Here is a 17,585-nt window from a genome sequence, read left to right as displayed (position 1 = left end):
TTTTTTTTAATGCTCTTGATCAGCTGTCAAGGGCAAGTGATTAACAGGTAGATAGGCAGCAGAGAGTTTCACCTAGTACTGGGAAGGCAAGGAGATATGGTGTACCAGTGAACCATGGGAAACTCATTACTCTTGTAATAAGGGATTGATCCCGTTGCTAAAACTCCCACCTAGCTTCACAGTTAACCCTTGTGTAACTGAATGCGGATAGCATTGAGTATTCAGAGATAAATCAACATTTTATTTCTGAAGGGAAAATTAAAGAGGGATAGTAACAAGCCAAGCATACTGAGTGAATTTAAATTTATTTAAAAAATACCAATAGATTTTTGTTGTGACTACACATAGAACTGATATTTTGAATTGCTGTGTTATTGGTACATGCGCCAAAGATTCTATACTCTGAATAGCTAAAACCTAAAGCATCCCAAACTTAGCATCCTAAACTTAAATAATCATGTTTTAGGAGAGCTGGATTGGTGCCCACCTTGACTTCAGATATTAATATGATTCTGCATCTGCTAGTTAGGTTCTTTGGATCTCAGTTTTCCTTACCTTTAAAATAGGGCTAATAGAATAAAGGATCACAGGGCATGGCAACCCACTCCAGTATTCTTGCCTGGAGAATCTCATGGACAGAGGAGCCTGGTGGGCTACATTCCATAGAGTTGCACAGAGTCAGACATGACTGAAGCAACTTAGCATACAAAGTCTCCTGTAATTCTTTCATTTGAAGAAAGATTCTGTGTAAGGACATTATTTTTTCTGTCATCTCTTGGCTTTATTTCATATATAGGAACTGGAAGCCTGGGTAAGCAAACTGATATATGTGAATGGGACTTTTTACCTTCATTGGAAGAATGGATGCAACCTTTCTTGGGATGGTAATACAACTGAAATCTTCTAACAGTGACCTCATAGGTGGTCTGAATAGCTGTATGCCTTTATCTTATCTCTTTGATTCCTTATGTTACTAGTTAATCTGCTGCATATTTCTGGAACAGGACTTAATTTAACATCAGGCAAAAGAGAAATTCAAAATGATAGCTCTGAAGTGGCAATAACATTTCCACTAGAAATAATTTTATAAATGATAGTGTTATTCTTTGTATGTAAACATTTTAACATCTTAGTACACAACTTTAACTTTTAAGAAGTTTTCAAGATAGCTTTCCATTTATTTTTAAGAGTTCTTCAAGACTTGGAACTAAATTTCTACTCTCAAAAGCTGTATGTATTGAATGGTTTGAATTGGCTCACCAAGGAAGAAATCAAAATGAGTCCTTTGAGCGAAAATTGACCTCCTTTTTAAAAAAATAATCCCTGAAAAGACTTATTGCGGCATGAAATACAGCCCTATTCCCACCCCAGGACATTTTCTATTTGGAATACATATAGTAAAAAATGATTAAAATGATCTATACAATAAAGAGAAAAGAATTTTGCACTTTTAAGTGGTTTAAGAGAGGATTTAATAAACTTGGAGAGAAAATGCGAGAAAGTTTCTTGAGAAAACAACCTCAGCAACAAGGAAGCCTGTGGCTTACGGCCTTGTGTGAAATGTTTTCTGGTAAAGACATGTTTGTTGAATTGGGAGGTGGAGTATGATGTGTGATATTTATTCTAAATGATATTTTATTGATATCTAGGCTGTAATCTCCCTCCATTATCAGAATATTCTGTAAAAGTCTGCATCAGATACCCTTGTCTAGGTGCTGTTTTCAAAAATGAAGTAAGAGGAGCTATGTTCCAGCTAAGTGAGGAGGAGAGGTGGCTCCAGGTGTAGGGAGTGAGATGCATGTGGGACAGTCAGGAGCTCAGTGCAACAGAACTGTGGAGGGATAAAGGACTGCGAGGTGGAGAGCTCTCTAAGGATGCTCAGTAAGTGGCGTGAGGGTGAGAATGAGACTGAGCCGCGTTGTGCAGGTCATCAGGAAGAGCTGGCCCAGAGGGCAGCCTTTTCGGCATGAAGAACATAAGGCAACAGAGAAATCCTCTGACTTCTTTCTAGTTAGTAGATGTTATGAAGAAAGCACTGGAAAGCAGTTTCCTGAAGTCCAGCTTCAGCATCACCATGCTAGATGATCGACTGTTTTTTTTTTAACTCAAAGATTTTTAAAATTTGTCTTTAATTGAAATCTAGTTGATATTAGTTACAGGTGCACAATATAGTGATTTGATATTTTTATAGATTAGTCCCCATTTATAGTTATAAAATATTGGCTGTATTCCCTGTGCTTCCTGATATATACTTGTAGCCTATTTCTTTTATACATAGCAGTTTGTACATCTTAATCTGCTACTCCTCTCTTTCTCCCCCTCCCCTTCTGACCCCATTGGTAATTACTAGTTTATTCTCTGTGTCCATGAATCTGTTTCTTTTTTGCTATATTCAATAGTTTGTACTGTTTTTTTTAGATTCTACCCATAAGAGATAACATACAGCATTTGCTGTTCTCTGAATTATTTTACTAAGTCTCATACTTCCCAGGTCCATCCACATTTTACAAATGGCAAAATTTCATTCTTTTTGTGGCTGAGTAGTATTCCACTGTGTATATATATGACTTCTTTTATATCTATTAATCTACTGATGGACATTTAGGTTGCTTCCATATATTGGCAACTATAAAGAATGATGCTATGAACACTAAAACGGTGGCTGACTGTATTTTTCTGGGCTCCAAAATCACTGCAGATTTGACTGCAGCCATGAAATTAAAAGACGCTTACTCCTTGGAAGGAAAGTTATGACCAACCTAGACAGCATATTAAAAAGCAGAGACATTACTTTGTCAACCAAGATCCGTCTATTCAAGGCTATGTTTTTTCCAGTGGTCATATATGGATGTGAGAGTTGGACTATAAAGAAAGCTGAGCGCCGAAGAATTGATGCTTTTGAGCTGTGGTGTTGAAGAACACTCTTGAGAGTCCCTTGGACTGCAAGGACATCCAACCAGTCCATCCTAAAGGAGATCAGTCCTGGGTGTTCATTGGTAGGACTGATTTTGAAGCTGAAACTCCAATACTGTGGCCACCTGATTCGAAGAGCTGACTCATTGGAAGAGATCCTGATGCTGGGAAAGATTGAGGGCAGGAGGAGAAGGGGATGACAGAGGATGAGATGGTTGGATGGTGTCACTGACTCAATGGACATGGGTTTCGGTGGACTCCAGGAGTTGGTGATGGACAGGGAGGCCTGGCGTGCTGCGATTCTTGGGGTCACAAAGAATCAGATATGACTGAGCGACTGAACTGAACTGACTGATGAACACAGGGTGCATGTATCTTTTCAAATTAGTATTTCTTTTTTTTTCAGTGGTATAAACAGGACTGAAATTGGTGAATCATACGGTAGTTCTGTTGATAGTTTTTTGAGAAGCCGTCATGCTGTTCTCCACAGTGGCTGCACCGGTTTACATTTCCACTAAGAGTGTAAGGGGGTTTCCTGTTTTCCATATCCTTCCCAGTGTTTGTTATTTGTGGTCTTTTTGAGGATAGTCATTCTGACAGGTGGTTTCAATTTGCATTTTTTTTTGACGATTAGTGATGTTGAGCATCTTTTCATTGGCTTATTGGCCATCTGTATGTCTTCTTCAGAAAGATATCTATTCAGGTTTTCTGAAACCTCCCCAAATTAAGCCCTGCTGGCCTTCCAAGCCAAATATTCTGAAGGCTTGTCTTCCTAGTACAGAATCTCCCAGCCTGGGGAGTCTGATGTGGGCCTCAGACCTCCCACTCCTTGAGGAGAACCTCTACAATTATAATGATTCTCCATTTATGGGTTACCCACCTGGGGGGTGCAGGTTTTGACTATAACATGACTCTGCCTCTCCTACCCTTCTTGTGGCTCCTTTTTTATATCTTTAGTTTCGGAGGATCTATTCTGGTAGGTTCTAGTCTTTTTCATCAATAGTCATTCTGTAAATATTTTTAAGTTTGGTGTGCCTGTGAGAGAAGGTGAGCTCAGAGTCTTTCTACTCCACTCTCTTGGGAACTCACTACAAGACCTCAAGGCAGTTGATTAAGTTGCATTTCTAGGCAGATGGAAATCATCACGTTACCTGTGATATGCTTTCTTTCTAACATCAAGACTTCCCCTTATGTTTCATCCTAATTAGAGTCTGCTTCTCTGTACAGTTGACCATGGGTTCTGCATTCGTGGATTCAACCAACCTTGGATTGAAAATACTCAAGAAAAAATAAATTCCAGAAAGTTCTAAAATGTAAATTTGCCATGTCCCAGAAATTATTTATGTGGCATCTAAGTTGTGCATATAATTATTGTTGTTGTTGTTTAGTTGCTAATTTGTGTCTGACTCTCTTGAGACTCCCATGGACTATAGCCTACCAGGCACCTTCGTCTACGGGGTTTTACAGGCAAGAATACTGGAATGGGTTGTCATTTCCTTCTCCAAGGGACATTCTCAACCAGGGATCGAACCTGTGTCTCCTGCATTGGCAGGCAGATGCTTTATTTCTGAGACACCAGGGAAGACTGTATAATATTTACATTGTATTAGGTACTATAAATAATATAACATTATTTAAAGTGTACAGGAGGGCATGCATAGGTTATATTGAAATACTACACTATTTTATTATATATAAGGGATTTGAGCATCTGAGGGATTTGCTATCAGCTGGCGGTCCTGGGACCAAACCCCTGAGGATACCAAGGAATGATTGGATATGGAATTTACAGCACTGGATCATGGAATGTACATTACTACGTTTGAAGCCAACAGGGACATTCAGGTTTGGTGGTCCTGAAATATCTGCAGTTTATACAGGTGCCTCTTTAATAAAAATAATCAAAATTCATGAATCTACAATTAGATACAGAAGTGAATATTTATCTGCACAAAGAAATCACAACTGTGTATATGTTTAAAAAAAGGTGATGAATATCACAAACATGAAAAATCCAGAAAAATAATGATTTTTACATTATTTAGCAGCCTGCCACTTGCCTTTCATACTTTCATAACTTTTTTTCCTGAATGCTATCTTGATATCTTCTTATATAATAATGTTTTATAATATCATTTTCTATTGAGAGACAAGAAATATAATTCAGGCTGTTCTCTAGAGAGGTTGATTGACACTTTTTTATATTTTTGATAATAATAAAAATACAGATATACTTCTTTGTAGAACGGCTACACATTTGTACCCTTTTAACCACAAAAATTCTGTTCAATTTTTATTTTATGTGATTCTAACCAAAAAAAGACATGTATGGCATTCATAATTGTGTCTTGGGTCTTAATGAATCTTTTCGTGATGGGAGAGAAGTTCTGTTTTATTTATACATCTTTGACAGCTGAATCTACTTATAATTTTACATGACTGGTGTATAAAATTATTCACATTTTTGGACATACTAGTCTCCAGAGAAGACTCTTGAGAGTCCCTTGGATTGCAAGGAGATTCAATCAGTCCACCCTAAAGGAAATCAGTCCTGAATGTTCATTGGAAGGACTGATGCTGAAGCTGAAGCTCCAATACTTTGGCCACCTGATGTGAAGAGATGACTCATTTGAAAAGACCCTGATGCTGGGAAAGACTGAGGGCCGGAGGAGAAGGGGGACGACAGAAGATGAGATGCTTGGATGGCATCACCGACTCAATGGACATGAGTTTGAGTAAACTCCAGGAGTTGGTGATGGACAGGAAGGCCTGGTGTGCTGCAGTCTATGGGGTCGCAAAGAGCTGGATGTGACTGAGCGACTGAACTGAACTGAGCTTCAAGAAACTTTTGTTTTTCCTCTAATCCCCTCATGCCACTAATCCGGCACCATGTTCACATCATGGTAACAGTTTGGCCTGGCACCTTTGTGTCCAGTGCAGTGTGTGTTGACACAGTGGGCAGTGGGAATATTTCTGGAGGCCATTCTCATTAGGAGAGGACTTGCAGTAACTTACCTGTCTGCAGAAGTGACTCAGAACCATATATCACATAAACCAAAACTAGAGTACCCCCAACTGAACTGCTGCTTAGGCCCTAGCTACCCAAATGTTACCCAACACAATTGGAAGTTGATTGCTGGGGACCGTAGACTCTGTGATCCCATGGACTGTACAGTCCATGGCATTCTCCAGGCCAGAATACTGGAGTGGGTAGCCTTTCCCTTCTCCAGAGGATCTTCCCAACCCAGGGATTGAACCCAGGTCTCCCACATTGCAGGTGGATTCTTTACCAGCTGAGCCACAAGGGAAGCCCCAGAAAATATAACAGTCTTAACCAATTGTAATTAAAGTTCCTATTTTGGCAGATTTTATGAACACACACAGATGATGTGGATATATGGTTAGGGTTTCTCCCCGAGCCTTGGAAGGAGTTTGTGTAAGTGAGGGACCCTGAAGCTTTAGCTCCATTCGTTTCATGGTAAATCCAGCTCAGCTAAATGAATGATTGCTTACCAGGCAAGATCCACTTTGGGCCAAATTCTTTGGGCAGAAGTGTGTATTCTCAAAACATGCTATTGCTTATTTGGGCTTTTTTCTCTCTGAGAAAATTCTGCCTTTGGCAGGCAGTGCTGCATAATGAGGGCTTTTCTTCCTGGTGAGACTGTTATGATTAGATGTGATAAACCTAATCATAACTTTAATAAGAAACTCCTTTCACCTTAATATTTGCCCAAGCTGTGTGTGTGGTTTTATTGGCCATAAACTGTGTTTACTAATTCCTCAGGCTCATGAACAAGAGACCCTGGCCTCTTTGGAAAGTTTCCTGGCTAAGTGCTTTCTGGGCAAGTCAACTACTGTGTTTAAATGCTCTGAAAAATCAAAAGAGGCTGTTAACTGAGGCACAAGATCGAAAGGAGCTTCCCTGGCAATATGAAGACTCACTGCTCTCATCAATGTCAACCTTATTAATTGTGCCTTAGAATGTTCCCTTCTATCTCCATCCTCCCACAATCACTTGGTATAGTTGATCTCTTTATTGCCTTTGAGGGGTATATGTGGAGAGATTTCAAAATAGATTTCATTAGTAGCCAAGGTCTTAATAGAAAGAGATGGTGTAATTGAGGGCACTTAGTAAAGGGACTTATTGGCTAGGCACAGGTCAAGCCAAAGGAAAGCAATACAGAATGGTGATGTATCTCTACCTAGTGTTGCAGTAACAAGCTATCACATCTGTAAACTGAACGGTCAGGTAGAAAGAGCCATTACTGATACCTGGAGGAAAGTGGAAGCTGTAAAGGATGGTCAGCTGGTAGAAGTGGTGACTTCTAGTGGGGGAATATTGCCAGTCTACTGCCTGGCAGCACTGAGTCAGGCGGATAAGCATTGTGACTTTCCTCTTATTTTGCCCTTTTACTTCTGCAGATGATTCTTAATTTCAATGAACTTGATAGCATACCAAAGGGTGAGAAAGTCCATTGATTGATAGGTCAATAAAGGTCAGCTTTCTGGGGCACAGGTGAAGGTGCTGAGGGTAGATGGTGGATTTGGAGGGGCAAAGAGAGAAATCCTCAGCATAGAGGACTGTTTAAATTGGAGTCTTCCTCTATGAGATAGGCCCAAGAGGAAAAGATCTGCATATTCTTGCCATTAGAGTTAGGTTTGTATTTCTGCATAATGTTCTGAATTTCTCTTTTTTTCAAGGAAGGACTGGCTGCCCAGCTGGAGGGAGTTCAGTCATCAGATAGCCTCAAGGCATCAGCTATAACAGGGTTTGTCTCAGCTGCCAAGATCTGTCTTGCCTGAGGTCAAGTAATTCTTTCTGGGGTAGGTTTAAATTGAATAAAATTAAATAGCTCAAAATCCTTCTTTTCATATATCTATTACAAAGTGTGCTTGTTAAATATTTGTCTTAACCTTCACCACTTTTCATTATAGAAAAACTTGTTTTAGGAGTATGATATTAAACCTTTCTTTTGACTATTTTTACTGGAGCAATTGTTTCCCTGTTTGAATGGCTATAATAAAATGAATCTTTAATGAGATAGAATTATCTTCTTTCTCTATTTCAGTCAGTAATATTTTTCAAGTTCCATATACTACAGACGTTACTTCTTTAGTTTCCTTGAATTGTAAGAAATATGTCAATGTTTCAGTGTTTATCTTGTTGAGAAATTCTAGTGAACAAATTTGTGTATTTTCAAGATTGAAATGGACTGAAATGATTCCCTACCCATTCTGTAATGCTTCATGTGAATTATTCAGAGAAAAACCAATCTGATTATAGTTTTGTCTAGTCACTGAACACTTCTTACCATCACTATAATCTGCAGTGGACATCATCATCTTGTGTCATGAGATCTATAAGCTGACGGTGATTGTTTTGTATCTATTCTGCCACTAGTTTTCAGCCATACCGATGCCTTTTTCAACTCCCTAAGAAAATATGAGTTTTCTAATTGATTATTTTAAGAAGAGCTTTCTGAATGCTTTAATGCTGCATGTTTCTCCAGGTCCTTTCATGTATTGATAACGAGTCTAAATTGCTTTCATAGTGTGCTTTACTTTTTTTAAATGCATTCTTTGATTTTTCAGTTATTTTTTTCTAGTTTGAATTTTTGCTTTATGCCTAAAGTTGGTAAATACAGAAGTGATTTGAAAGCTGGTAAACTCACTAATAATATAAAACAATATTTTGGTGCAAAAGACACATTATTGTGTTAGAGAACATTTTGCTTTATAAAGTGAAATAAGACAAGTCAATGAAAATGATTTAGTAAAAAGAGGTTTTAAAGGATTCAAATACTAAGTTAAAAAGCAAGCACATTATAATACTATTTATGTACAGTTTTTAAAATTGTAAGCAATGCTCTATGTTTTTTTTTGGTATACATACAAACATATATATATATATATATACCCCAAACATAATTATATATATAGTTGTAATAATTGTATAAGTGCATACATGGGTATGAGAAGCATTGAATCTAAAAAAGTTACTTTTAGGCTAGAAAGAGTAATAGAATTATAAGTGGATACACAGAAATATTCAGTTGTTTTATGTTTTCTGTCTCTTTTTCTGTCGAGCTTTAATCCAGCCATTTTCTTGTGTATCTTCTTGGTTACTAATTCTCTCTTTAGCTGTATCTAATTTTCTCTTGCACTTGTTTATTGAGTTCTGTTTCCATTACTTTATTTCTAGTTCCAAGATTTCCATTTTATGGTAGTTTGCAGCTTTCTGCTCAAATTCTTCATCTAATTGTCTGATTTCTGCCATGAACTTGAAAAGACCTAAGGTTTTGCCCCATTTGCAAGCTAACAAGGTAGCGTGCCATAGTCGTATGGATCCTCATAGAATACTTGAAACTCTTGGGCCATAGAAGTAAGTCACTGTTAAATACTGTGTAGCAAGAGACATGTGTTTCATGGTTGCATTGTTCCCCTTGCTCTTCATGTCCCACAGAGGCGCTGAGGAGCAATTTAGCTGGATATTGACATGCAGTGAGTTTATGTCATAACCAGGGATCTCCAACTTCAGAAATTCAGGCCTTTTATAATGGACTGCAAACAAGTCTTCCCATTCTCCCTGGAGGGAGATATTATTTTTAGTATACTGTATTGTAAGCAAACCTTCCTGTTGCTTCAGAGAAAGAAACTTTTACTCTCTTCCAAGGCTGTTTGCTACATAAATATCTTTTATAAGATCAGAACCAAGCTTTTAGTATTTTCCTTGCAAGATGGTGGAAATTCAAGAGACCCATATAAAACTGTATTCTAATATTTTCTAAACTAAATCACTTATTTAAAAATACTTTGCGTATCTGCATCTTTCCTGCCCATCTTTTTATTGTATTTTTTATGCCCTTGGGTTTTTGTCCATTACCAGTTTGCTTTGGTCATAGGAGGTGATCAAGAAGTAAAAGTTTTGGTTTTATGTCACTGATTTTTAGGGTTGTTTATTATTGCAGCATAGCCTGGCCGATTCTGGATGATTCAGAATATTGGGCTTCCCTGGTAGCTTGGATGGTAAAGCATCTGCCTACAATGTGGAAGACTCGGGTTCGATCCCTGGGTCAGGAAGATCCCCTGGAGAATATTATTTTCATTATTATTCCTGTTATTATTATTAGCACACTCTCAATGAGTTCTTCCAGAAACAAAACTGAAATGTAGAATACTTTTTGATTCAAATAGAAGAGTTTCCACATGCTTCAATAAATAATACTTCTAGTCCTACTTTCTACCTTTTACTTACTCCTTCTCCAGGAAGTAAGAGACATATTTTGATTGCTGACGTCAGATAAAGGGTTTATAAACTTTCATCCTATCCGCCTTCTCTTTTTGCAAAGCATCCTGATCTCAGGACAGGCGTGTTTTGCTTTTCTTACGGCCATGGTTCCTAAGAGTACCAGTCTGTTGTTGTCCAGTGCTCTGATATAACAGGTTGTTGTTGTTTAGTCACTAAGTCACGTCCGACTCTTTGTGACCCCATGTACTGTAGCCCGCTAGGTTCCTCTGTCCATGGGATTTCCCAGGGAAGAATACCAGAGTGGGTTGCCATTTCCTCCTCCAGATACAACAGGTTAGGCATGCTTCATTCTAGGAAGAAAACAGCGGGAAGCCAAAATGTGGCAACAGATAGAATTCTCTAATCCAGTATGCTGACACCCAAAGATATTTTCATACTTCATTTGTGTGTATCTTCTGTTTTTTAATTGGTTACGTGTGGTGGTATAGGGGGGTGTGATTGTTCACCCCCAGTCCTAGCATACAGGTTCATAAAAGCCCAGGTTTGTGAATCCATCATTTGCTTATAGTTCTTCGCCATTTGGGGGCTATTTTGTATGTTGCTCCATGGAGATTAATGCAAACAAAAAGAGGACTAGAGAATAGTAAAGTCACATTTAGAAGCAGTTACTAAGTGTAGTACATTAACTGACTCAGTTTTGTAACTGCCCTCATCTCCTGTAGCCTTATTCATACTAGGGTTTCACCAAAATGACAACCAGAAATCAAAGACGTCTGGAAGCTGCTGGTGAGTCATCAACAGCACAAATGTTGACTCCACAGATGCCGAGAGTCAACTGTGTGTGTGTGCTAGTGTGTTAGGCCAGTGCAGAAATGACATGTAATCCCCTTAACCTCCTAATTAGAAGTTGGAGGAATTCAGGCCAGAGCATGGGGTTCACTCTTTTTTTACCAGAGGGCCTCTCTCTTGGGTTTTTCTTTTTCTGAGAACCACAGACATTTATTTTATTGCCTCTCTACTCTGCTGTGCAGTTTTTCCCTGGGCTACGAATGGAATTACTAACATTGCTTGTTCCATACTCTGAAAATCGCTGTCAGGTGTGAATTAAATGTTTTATTTGAAGGTTTGAGCTCCTTCTCATCAGCCACAATGGGAATTTTTATGGAATAGTGCTCGTTGGCACTAATATAACTCTCTTCCTCTTAGCCTTGCTGAGTGCTTTGTAAATGTTCTTTCTCTGCTATCTACATTTCAATGACTCCTATCACCCCTCCGTCTAGGATCACTGACAGAAGCTTTGTATTAACTCCCTCAACTTTTTCAGAGTTGCTTTCCCGTTCATTGCAAGTGGCAAACATTTGAATAATTGTTTCTTGGGTACCTACATAAAGGAATAAGGCAACTTTGATGATCTTCTAGCAAAATATTGTGAATTCAGAATTTAGGAGGGGGGCTAAGGCAAAATGTTTTCCCCTGGAGCTGACAGAGTGAAGAGAAAAAGTAATGTTAACAGCGGGTTCAGAACATGCAAGCAATCAATTATCTTCTGCCCCAAGACCACCAAAACTTTTCTTGATCTTAAAAAGATCACAACTTGGGACTGTAAGTTATTTTACATTCCCATTGAGTATTCACATCATAACTATTTTCTAGTCATTTATGTTTGAGTTGGAAGGAACGGTAAACTCCATAATCACTAATAATCTAGCCAAATAATTCCATGGATGAAGCACTGAGGTTCAGAGAGATCCACTGTCTCATTTAAGGTCAAGCCCAAAGCTAATTTGGCTTCCCTTGAGGCTCAGCTGGTAAAGAATCCACTGCAATGCATGAGACTTGGGTTCGATCCCTGTGTTGGGAAGATCCTGTGGAGAAGGGAAAGGCTACCCACTCCAGTATTCTGGCCTAGAGAATTCCATGGACTCTATAGTCAGACACGACTGAGTGACTTTCACTTTCACAAAGCTGATTAATGCAACGCTGAGTCACTGGACTTTTCAATTCTCTTTATTCTCCCAATCTCATACCAATTCCTTCTCCTTTTTCTTCTCTTCCAGCTCTTCCTCCTCCTCCTCCTCCCTCTAAAGTTATAGCTAAATCTTTATCACATGGGCAAGAATTATTTTTGAAAATGAGGAAAATAAATATACTGAATAATATATAAATATACTAGCAGTCCATGGCGTTGCAAAGAGCCGGACACGACTGAGTGACTGAATTGAACTAACTAGAAGCAAAACAGACTGGACTCTACTTCTTGTCATTGAAGGTAGTTTTACTTGCACATTCTGTGTTATGTAAACTTTATCTTACATCATGGGGCTTTGCTTCACTAATTAAGGTTTCTGTAAAACATAGGTTTTCATATGAATATAAAGCCTAGAATGGGCAATATCTTGAAATAGGAACTTTAGGAAAAATGGTTTCAGAGTAAAGTAATCATGTAGATTACTTTCTTTAATGAATGGTCATCCTCATATTTTATTCACCAGCATTTTTTTTTTTTTTAACCTTTTTAGTTTCAAGCCTTCCTTTACAGTTTGGATTATTTACAAATATTTTTATTTTTAAAATCCCATGGAAGAAGTACCAGTATGTGTTGACAGCTAAGATGGCAAAAATCCAAGAAAATGAGCCTGTTGGCCTGTGTATTGAAGGAGATCAGAGATGTACACTTTGAACTGTCTTTCCATAGTGGTTCCTCCTTACACCTGTGTGACTGATACAGCCCTCAATTACCAGTTAGCACCTGTACCCCAGAATCATACAGTGTTAGTGCTGGCCAAGTACTAAGAGTTCTAAAAACTTCCATTGCGTTGCTGAGATGCATTCCTATGAAATGACATATCCAAGGTCACCTTGAAATTATTGACTTACTTTGGGTATAAAGACATTGTTCTTTACCTTCTGGAAAGATGGAATTTCAATATAAGAAAGATCTTTATGGCAATTTTGCCTTGGAGGATTTCAGTGGAGTAGAAAATTCTGAATTATGATTCCCAACAGTTTTAACTTGCCACAGTCGGCATGCTCGTTAAGGTAGAATCTTTCTGGGAGTACTTATATCATTGTGTTTTCTTTTATTTTTTAACTTAAATTGAATTTTAGGGTATGGGTATGCTTGGTAGCTGCCTTCATTTGCAGAAAAATTTTTTCTGCCAACCAAACACACTGCCTTAGGAGAAAAAGAGAAAGGGCAAAAGTAACTCCAAAGAGATGGGCCTGTTTAAACAAAGGACCATCTCTGCATGTGGGATGCACAGAGCCGAGATTTGGCTGAGGGCCACGAAGCTGCTTTGCCAAACTCGTTAAATTGTCTCCTGCCTGCCACAGTCACCACAAGTTAAGAGGCTGTTTTGTTGTCCTCATTTCTCTTGGGCATCAGAATTTTAGAATGTTCTTCCCCTAAAATGACAGTCATGTTTGCCATGCTTAGCTTGGCTTTCTTTTGATGGCTGTGTCGCACTTCTCAGACATTACTGTATATAATTCTGTAAGTTTGACAGGGAGTTAGAGTTTAAAAAGCCTTTATGAAATCAATTTGAGTGTAGTTAAATTATACTGTGTCTCACAACAACATAAAAGTTTAGATAGATTTTAAATTTCCATTCTTTTTTTCAAAATCATGTAAGAGTTTCCTTTGTCTTCATTTCTTCCCATCCCCTCAATTTACACTCAAAGAAACAGAGGCAAGGAGGTGGCAGGAGTCTTAGTCAAAGTCAAGGAAGGCAGAGAAAGAGCTAGAAACCTAAGAGGCAGCAGTTAACACAGTACTTGAAAATAAAATTGATTTGTTGAAGAATGAATGAATCTTCAGTTATTACCTTCTTTTTTTCATTCCACCATGATTTCTTACCTATCAGGTCTTTCCTCCCAAGCCCTCATCTCCTCCCTTTCAGATTACCCTCTTGAGGTCAGTTCTGGGTGACCTGCACTCAAGTGGGGACACTTGAGTCTCATTTACCAGGGCAGTCCCCTGATCCGTGTCTTTCCATATGGCTTGACTGGGGGCTTCAGTCAGTGCATTAATTTGGGATTGCTGAGAGTACAACTCCCTTATCTTCTTGTTTCTTTTAAGACAGACATTTTTAATCAGGCGCCTAATTTGGTCCTGGGAGATCTCACTCTGTTTTAATAATACATGTGACAAAATTTACCTCTTTGCTTTCAAAGTTGTTAATTACGGAGTGCATTTGAAATGAGCTATTACAGCCAAGAAATCATCCCTTTTGGGTGCTTACAGGCTTTAATGCTGAGAAGTAGTAATAAACAAGGGAGGGTTTTAGATGAAACACCTCTCCATGTGGACAGTGGGTTTTGAGGGGGACCAGGCAGGGTTGTCATGAGGACTTTCTGGTAATGGGCTTATATCAAATTGTGACCAGGCAGGGTTGTCATGAGGACTTTCTGGTAACGGGCTTATATCAAATTGTGACCAGGCAGGGTTGTCATGAAGACTTTCTGGTAACGGGCTTATATCAAATTGTGATCAGGTTATGCAGGTGCTACATAACCCAGAGGGCTTAACCTGCTTTCAGAGCAGATGGAAGAAGAACAGATGTAGGCAAGGAGGCCTTCAGGCAGAGAAGTGAGTTAGGTGGTTGAACGCTTTAAGGAAGTAGAATCAGACGCTTCAGGAGAAGATAGCTATTTATGCCTTCTACAGCAGTGTAACCAACTGCAAATCACTCCAGGGATTTGGTGATCTTTGTGGTGTGTTCTTGAACTCACATAGGTTATAAGTTCTTATGATCACTAAAGCTGTTCCTTCTTACTCAATAAATTAGCAGTAGTTTTCTGTGTGATTTGTTACAGGTCTTCTGGTCTTCAGATATACAAATGCCTTTTAAATACTTATGTAGTTACAAAGATTTAAACAATCATCTAAATTACTGTGCCTTAAAAGCAGCAGAACTCAGCTAACCCACTTGCACATGTTAGCCTCAAAAGATGAATTGAGTGGCTTAGTTCCAGAGCTTCATCCATTATTTTCCCATTACCTGAAATGATTACTGGGCTTTGCAAATGACTTCAGGCGCCATGCGAAATATTTATTTTAACCCTCTATGGAACAGTGTCCTGGAAAATATGATTGCTCAGGAGTTGAAGTATGGAATAGGAGTTCATGAGGTGGACATTTTATGTTGTCTACTCAAAGGCATGCTTACTTTTGTACCAAGAATACTATTTAAGACAGAGCTAAGAAAAGCTTCCTACTTTGTTTTATGAGAAAAGCCAGGGATTTTGCTTTTTATAAACCACAGACTGAGTCCAGATTTACCAGGCATTATAAAAGCCTTTGGGGAACAGTCTGAGTGGATCAGTGCAATGTGGTCAGGTTTTTGTACCTATCAACAACCAAAAAAAGTAGGTTAATTTTTCAAGTACATGGGTGATGTTAATTTTCCTTCTGGGAACTAACCTAATAAGAGAAATGCTGCCAGTAGAAACCAGGTATCTTTCCAGCATCATAAGGCTGCAATAGAAAAAGTATGAAATTGGTTACCATTAGGCTAGACATGAAGATTGAGAACTGTCACACCTGTACTATGTAAAGAGAAACTCTGGTGACTGGAGATGGCTGCACATGTGGATGATTCACTTAACAGCTTTGCCATCAGTTTCCTGTTTATCAAATGAGAGGTTGGGAAGTGACAATGAGCCCTTCCCTTTGGGATATCTTTATGGTTCAGATGAGAGGATGCAGCATAGAATAAGGAAGAGATCTCTACTCCGGGTTTCAGGAGACTGATAATAACTGTTGCTCTGCTGCTAAATCATTGCTACTGCTTTTGGACATTTAAAGGATTTCCAGTTTTTTTTTTTTTAAAAACAATGTTATACTAAGCATTTCTTGCACACGAATCATATTATTTGGAATAAATTCTCAAGTCTATGTCAAAAGTACTCATTTATAAGACTTTTATTATCAGAACAAACCACAAAAATAAGTTCTTAAAAGATCAGCATTTCTATTTCATTACCAATTCCCCTCAAAATGGCTATTATACTAAAAATAAATTGATTAGTATATGATTTTTGAAAATAACAAAAGAAATGAGTATACATGTATATATGTATGCAAAATGTCTCCCTTTTCTCTCTTTCTGACAGTCTATTCCCTGGAATAATTTGAATTATCTCACCTTATTTATGAGAGCTTTCAGATTTTGGTTCGGTTCAGTTCAGTTGCTCAGTTGTGTCTGACTCTTTGCAACCCCATGAATCACAGCACGCCAGGCCTCCCTGTCCATCACCAACTCCTGGAGTTCACTCAGACTCATGTTCATAACGTTAGTGACACCATTCAGCCATCTCATCCTCTGTCGTCCCCTTCTCCTCCTGCCCCCAATCCCTCCAAGCATCAGAGTCTTTTCCAATGAGTCAACTCTTCACATGAGGTGGCCAAAGTACTGGAGTTTCAGCTTCAGCATCAGTCCTTCCAATGAACACCCAGGGTTGATCTCCTTTAGGATGGACTGGTTGGATCTCCTTGCAGTCCAAGGGACTCTCAAGAGTCTTCTCCAACACCACAGTTGGGTAGCCCCTTTGTAATACATCAGTGACAGACTCTGATCATGTCTGAATGCAACAGGAATGTCTATCCTGTTCCCCAAACTCCAGCATCTCAATCACTCCTAATTTAGAGGGAAAAGAGTCTCTCCAGAAAAATCTAAGCCTTCTGAGTTATCTTTATATCAAAGAAACATATTTGTATATATCTTTATATATATGTCTCTCTCTCTCTCTACACACACACACACACACACACACACACACACACACACACAGAGTTATTGTTGTTGTTATTTAGTCACTAAGTCACATCCAACTCTTTTGTGACCCCGTGGACTCTAGCCCACCAGGCTCATCTGTCCTTGGGATTTCCCAGGCAAGAATACTGGAGTGGGTTGCCGTTTTATCTTCCAGAGTATATTCCTGACCCAGGGATTGAATCCAGGTCTGCAGCATTGCTGGCAGATTCTTTACCACTGAGCCACCAGGGAAGCATTTTATATATATGTACGTATATATATACCTTAAGGCTTATTTCTATAACATATTTCCAGATCCCAGTCTAAACTTTCTACTGCCTGAACTGTATATAATTTTTTTTTCAAAATCATATAAGCCATGTTCATTATTAGAATTGGAACAAAAGAAGTTAAATAGCCTACCCATCATTACACAGGTCTTAATGAAAGTAGAGAGTTCTGGATTGAGGGATGTGTGTGGGATGTTTTTAGGGTGGCAAAAAATGGAAGGGTGGGGGCTTCCCAGCTGGTGCTAGTGGTAAAGAATCCACTTGTTAGTGAAGGAGATGCAAGAGACTAAGGTTTGATCCCTGGGTAGGGAGGATCCCCTGGAGAAGGGAAAGGCTACTCACTCCAGTATTCTTGCCTAGAGAGTCCCCCATGGACAG

At 38.8% G+C, this 17,585-nt stretch overlaps 1 long non-coding RNA gene across 5 annotated transcripts in view; it reads left to right on the top strand.

Annotated features, from left to right (window-relative positions):
• Positions 1–17,585, top strand: part of LOC147363898 (uncharacterized) — a 293,279-nt gene that overhangs the window by 95,043 nt on the left and 180,651 nt on the right. The window contains exons 1-2 of one of the 5 annotated variants that reach the window (XR_015133898.1): positions 6,698–6,931; positions 7,615–7,737. The exons of the other annotated variants lie outside the window; for them this stretch is intronic. This is a non-coding gene — a long non-coding RNA (uncharacterized LOC147363898). Of the gene's footprint in view, positions 1–6,697; positions 6,932–7,614; positions 7,738–17,585 lie in introns of those variants that run through there. 5 annotated transcript variants of the gene reach the window in all.

This window comes from Bos grunniens, chromosome 10 (genome assembly GCF_055505025.1).
Source record: "Bos grunniens cultivar Pamir isolate PY7600 chromosome 10, Bosgru_T2T1.0, whole genome shotgun sequence".
Classification (NCBI taxonomy): Eukaryota; Metazoa; Chordata; class Mammalia; order Artiodactyla; family Bovidae; genus Bos; species Bos grunniens.
This window is presented reverse-complemented; position numbering and strand designations above follow the sequence as displayed.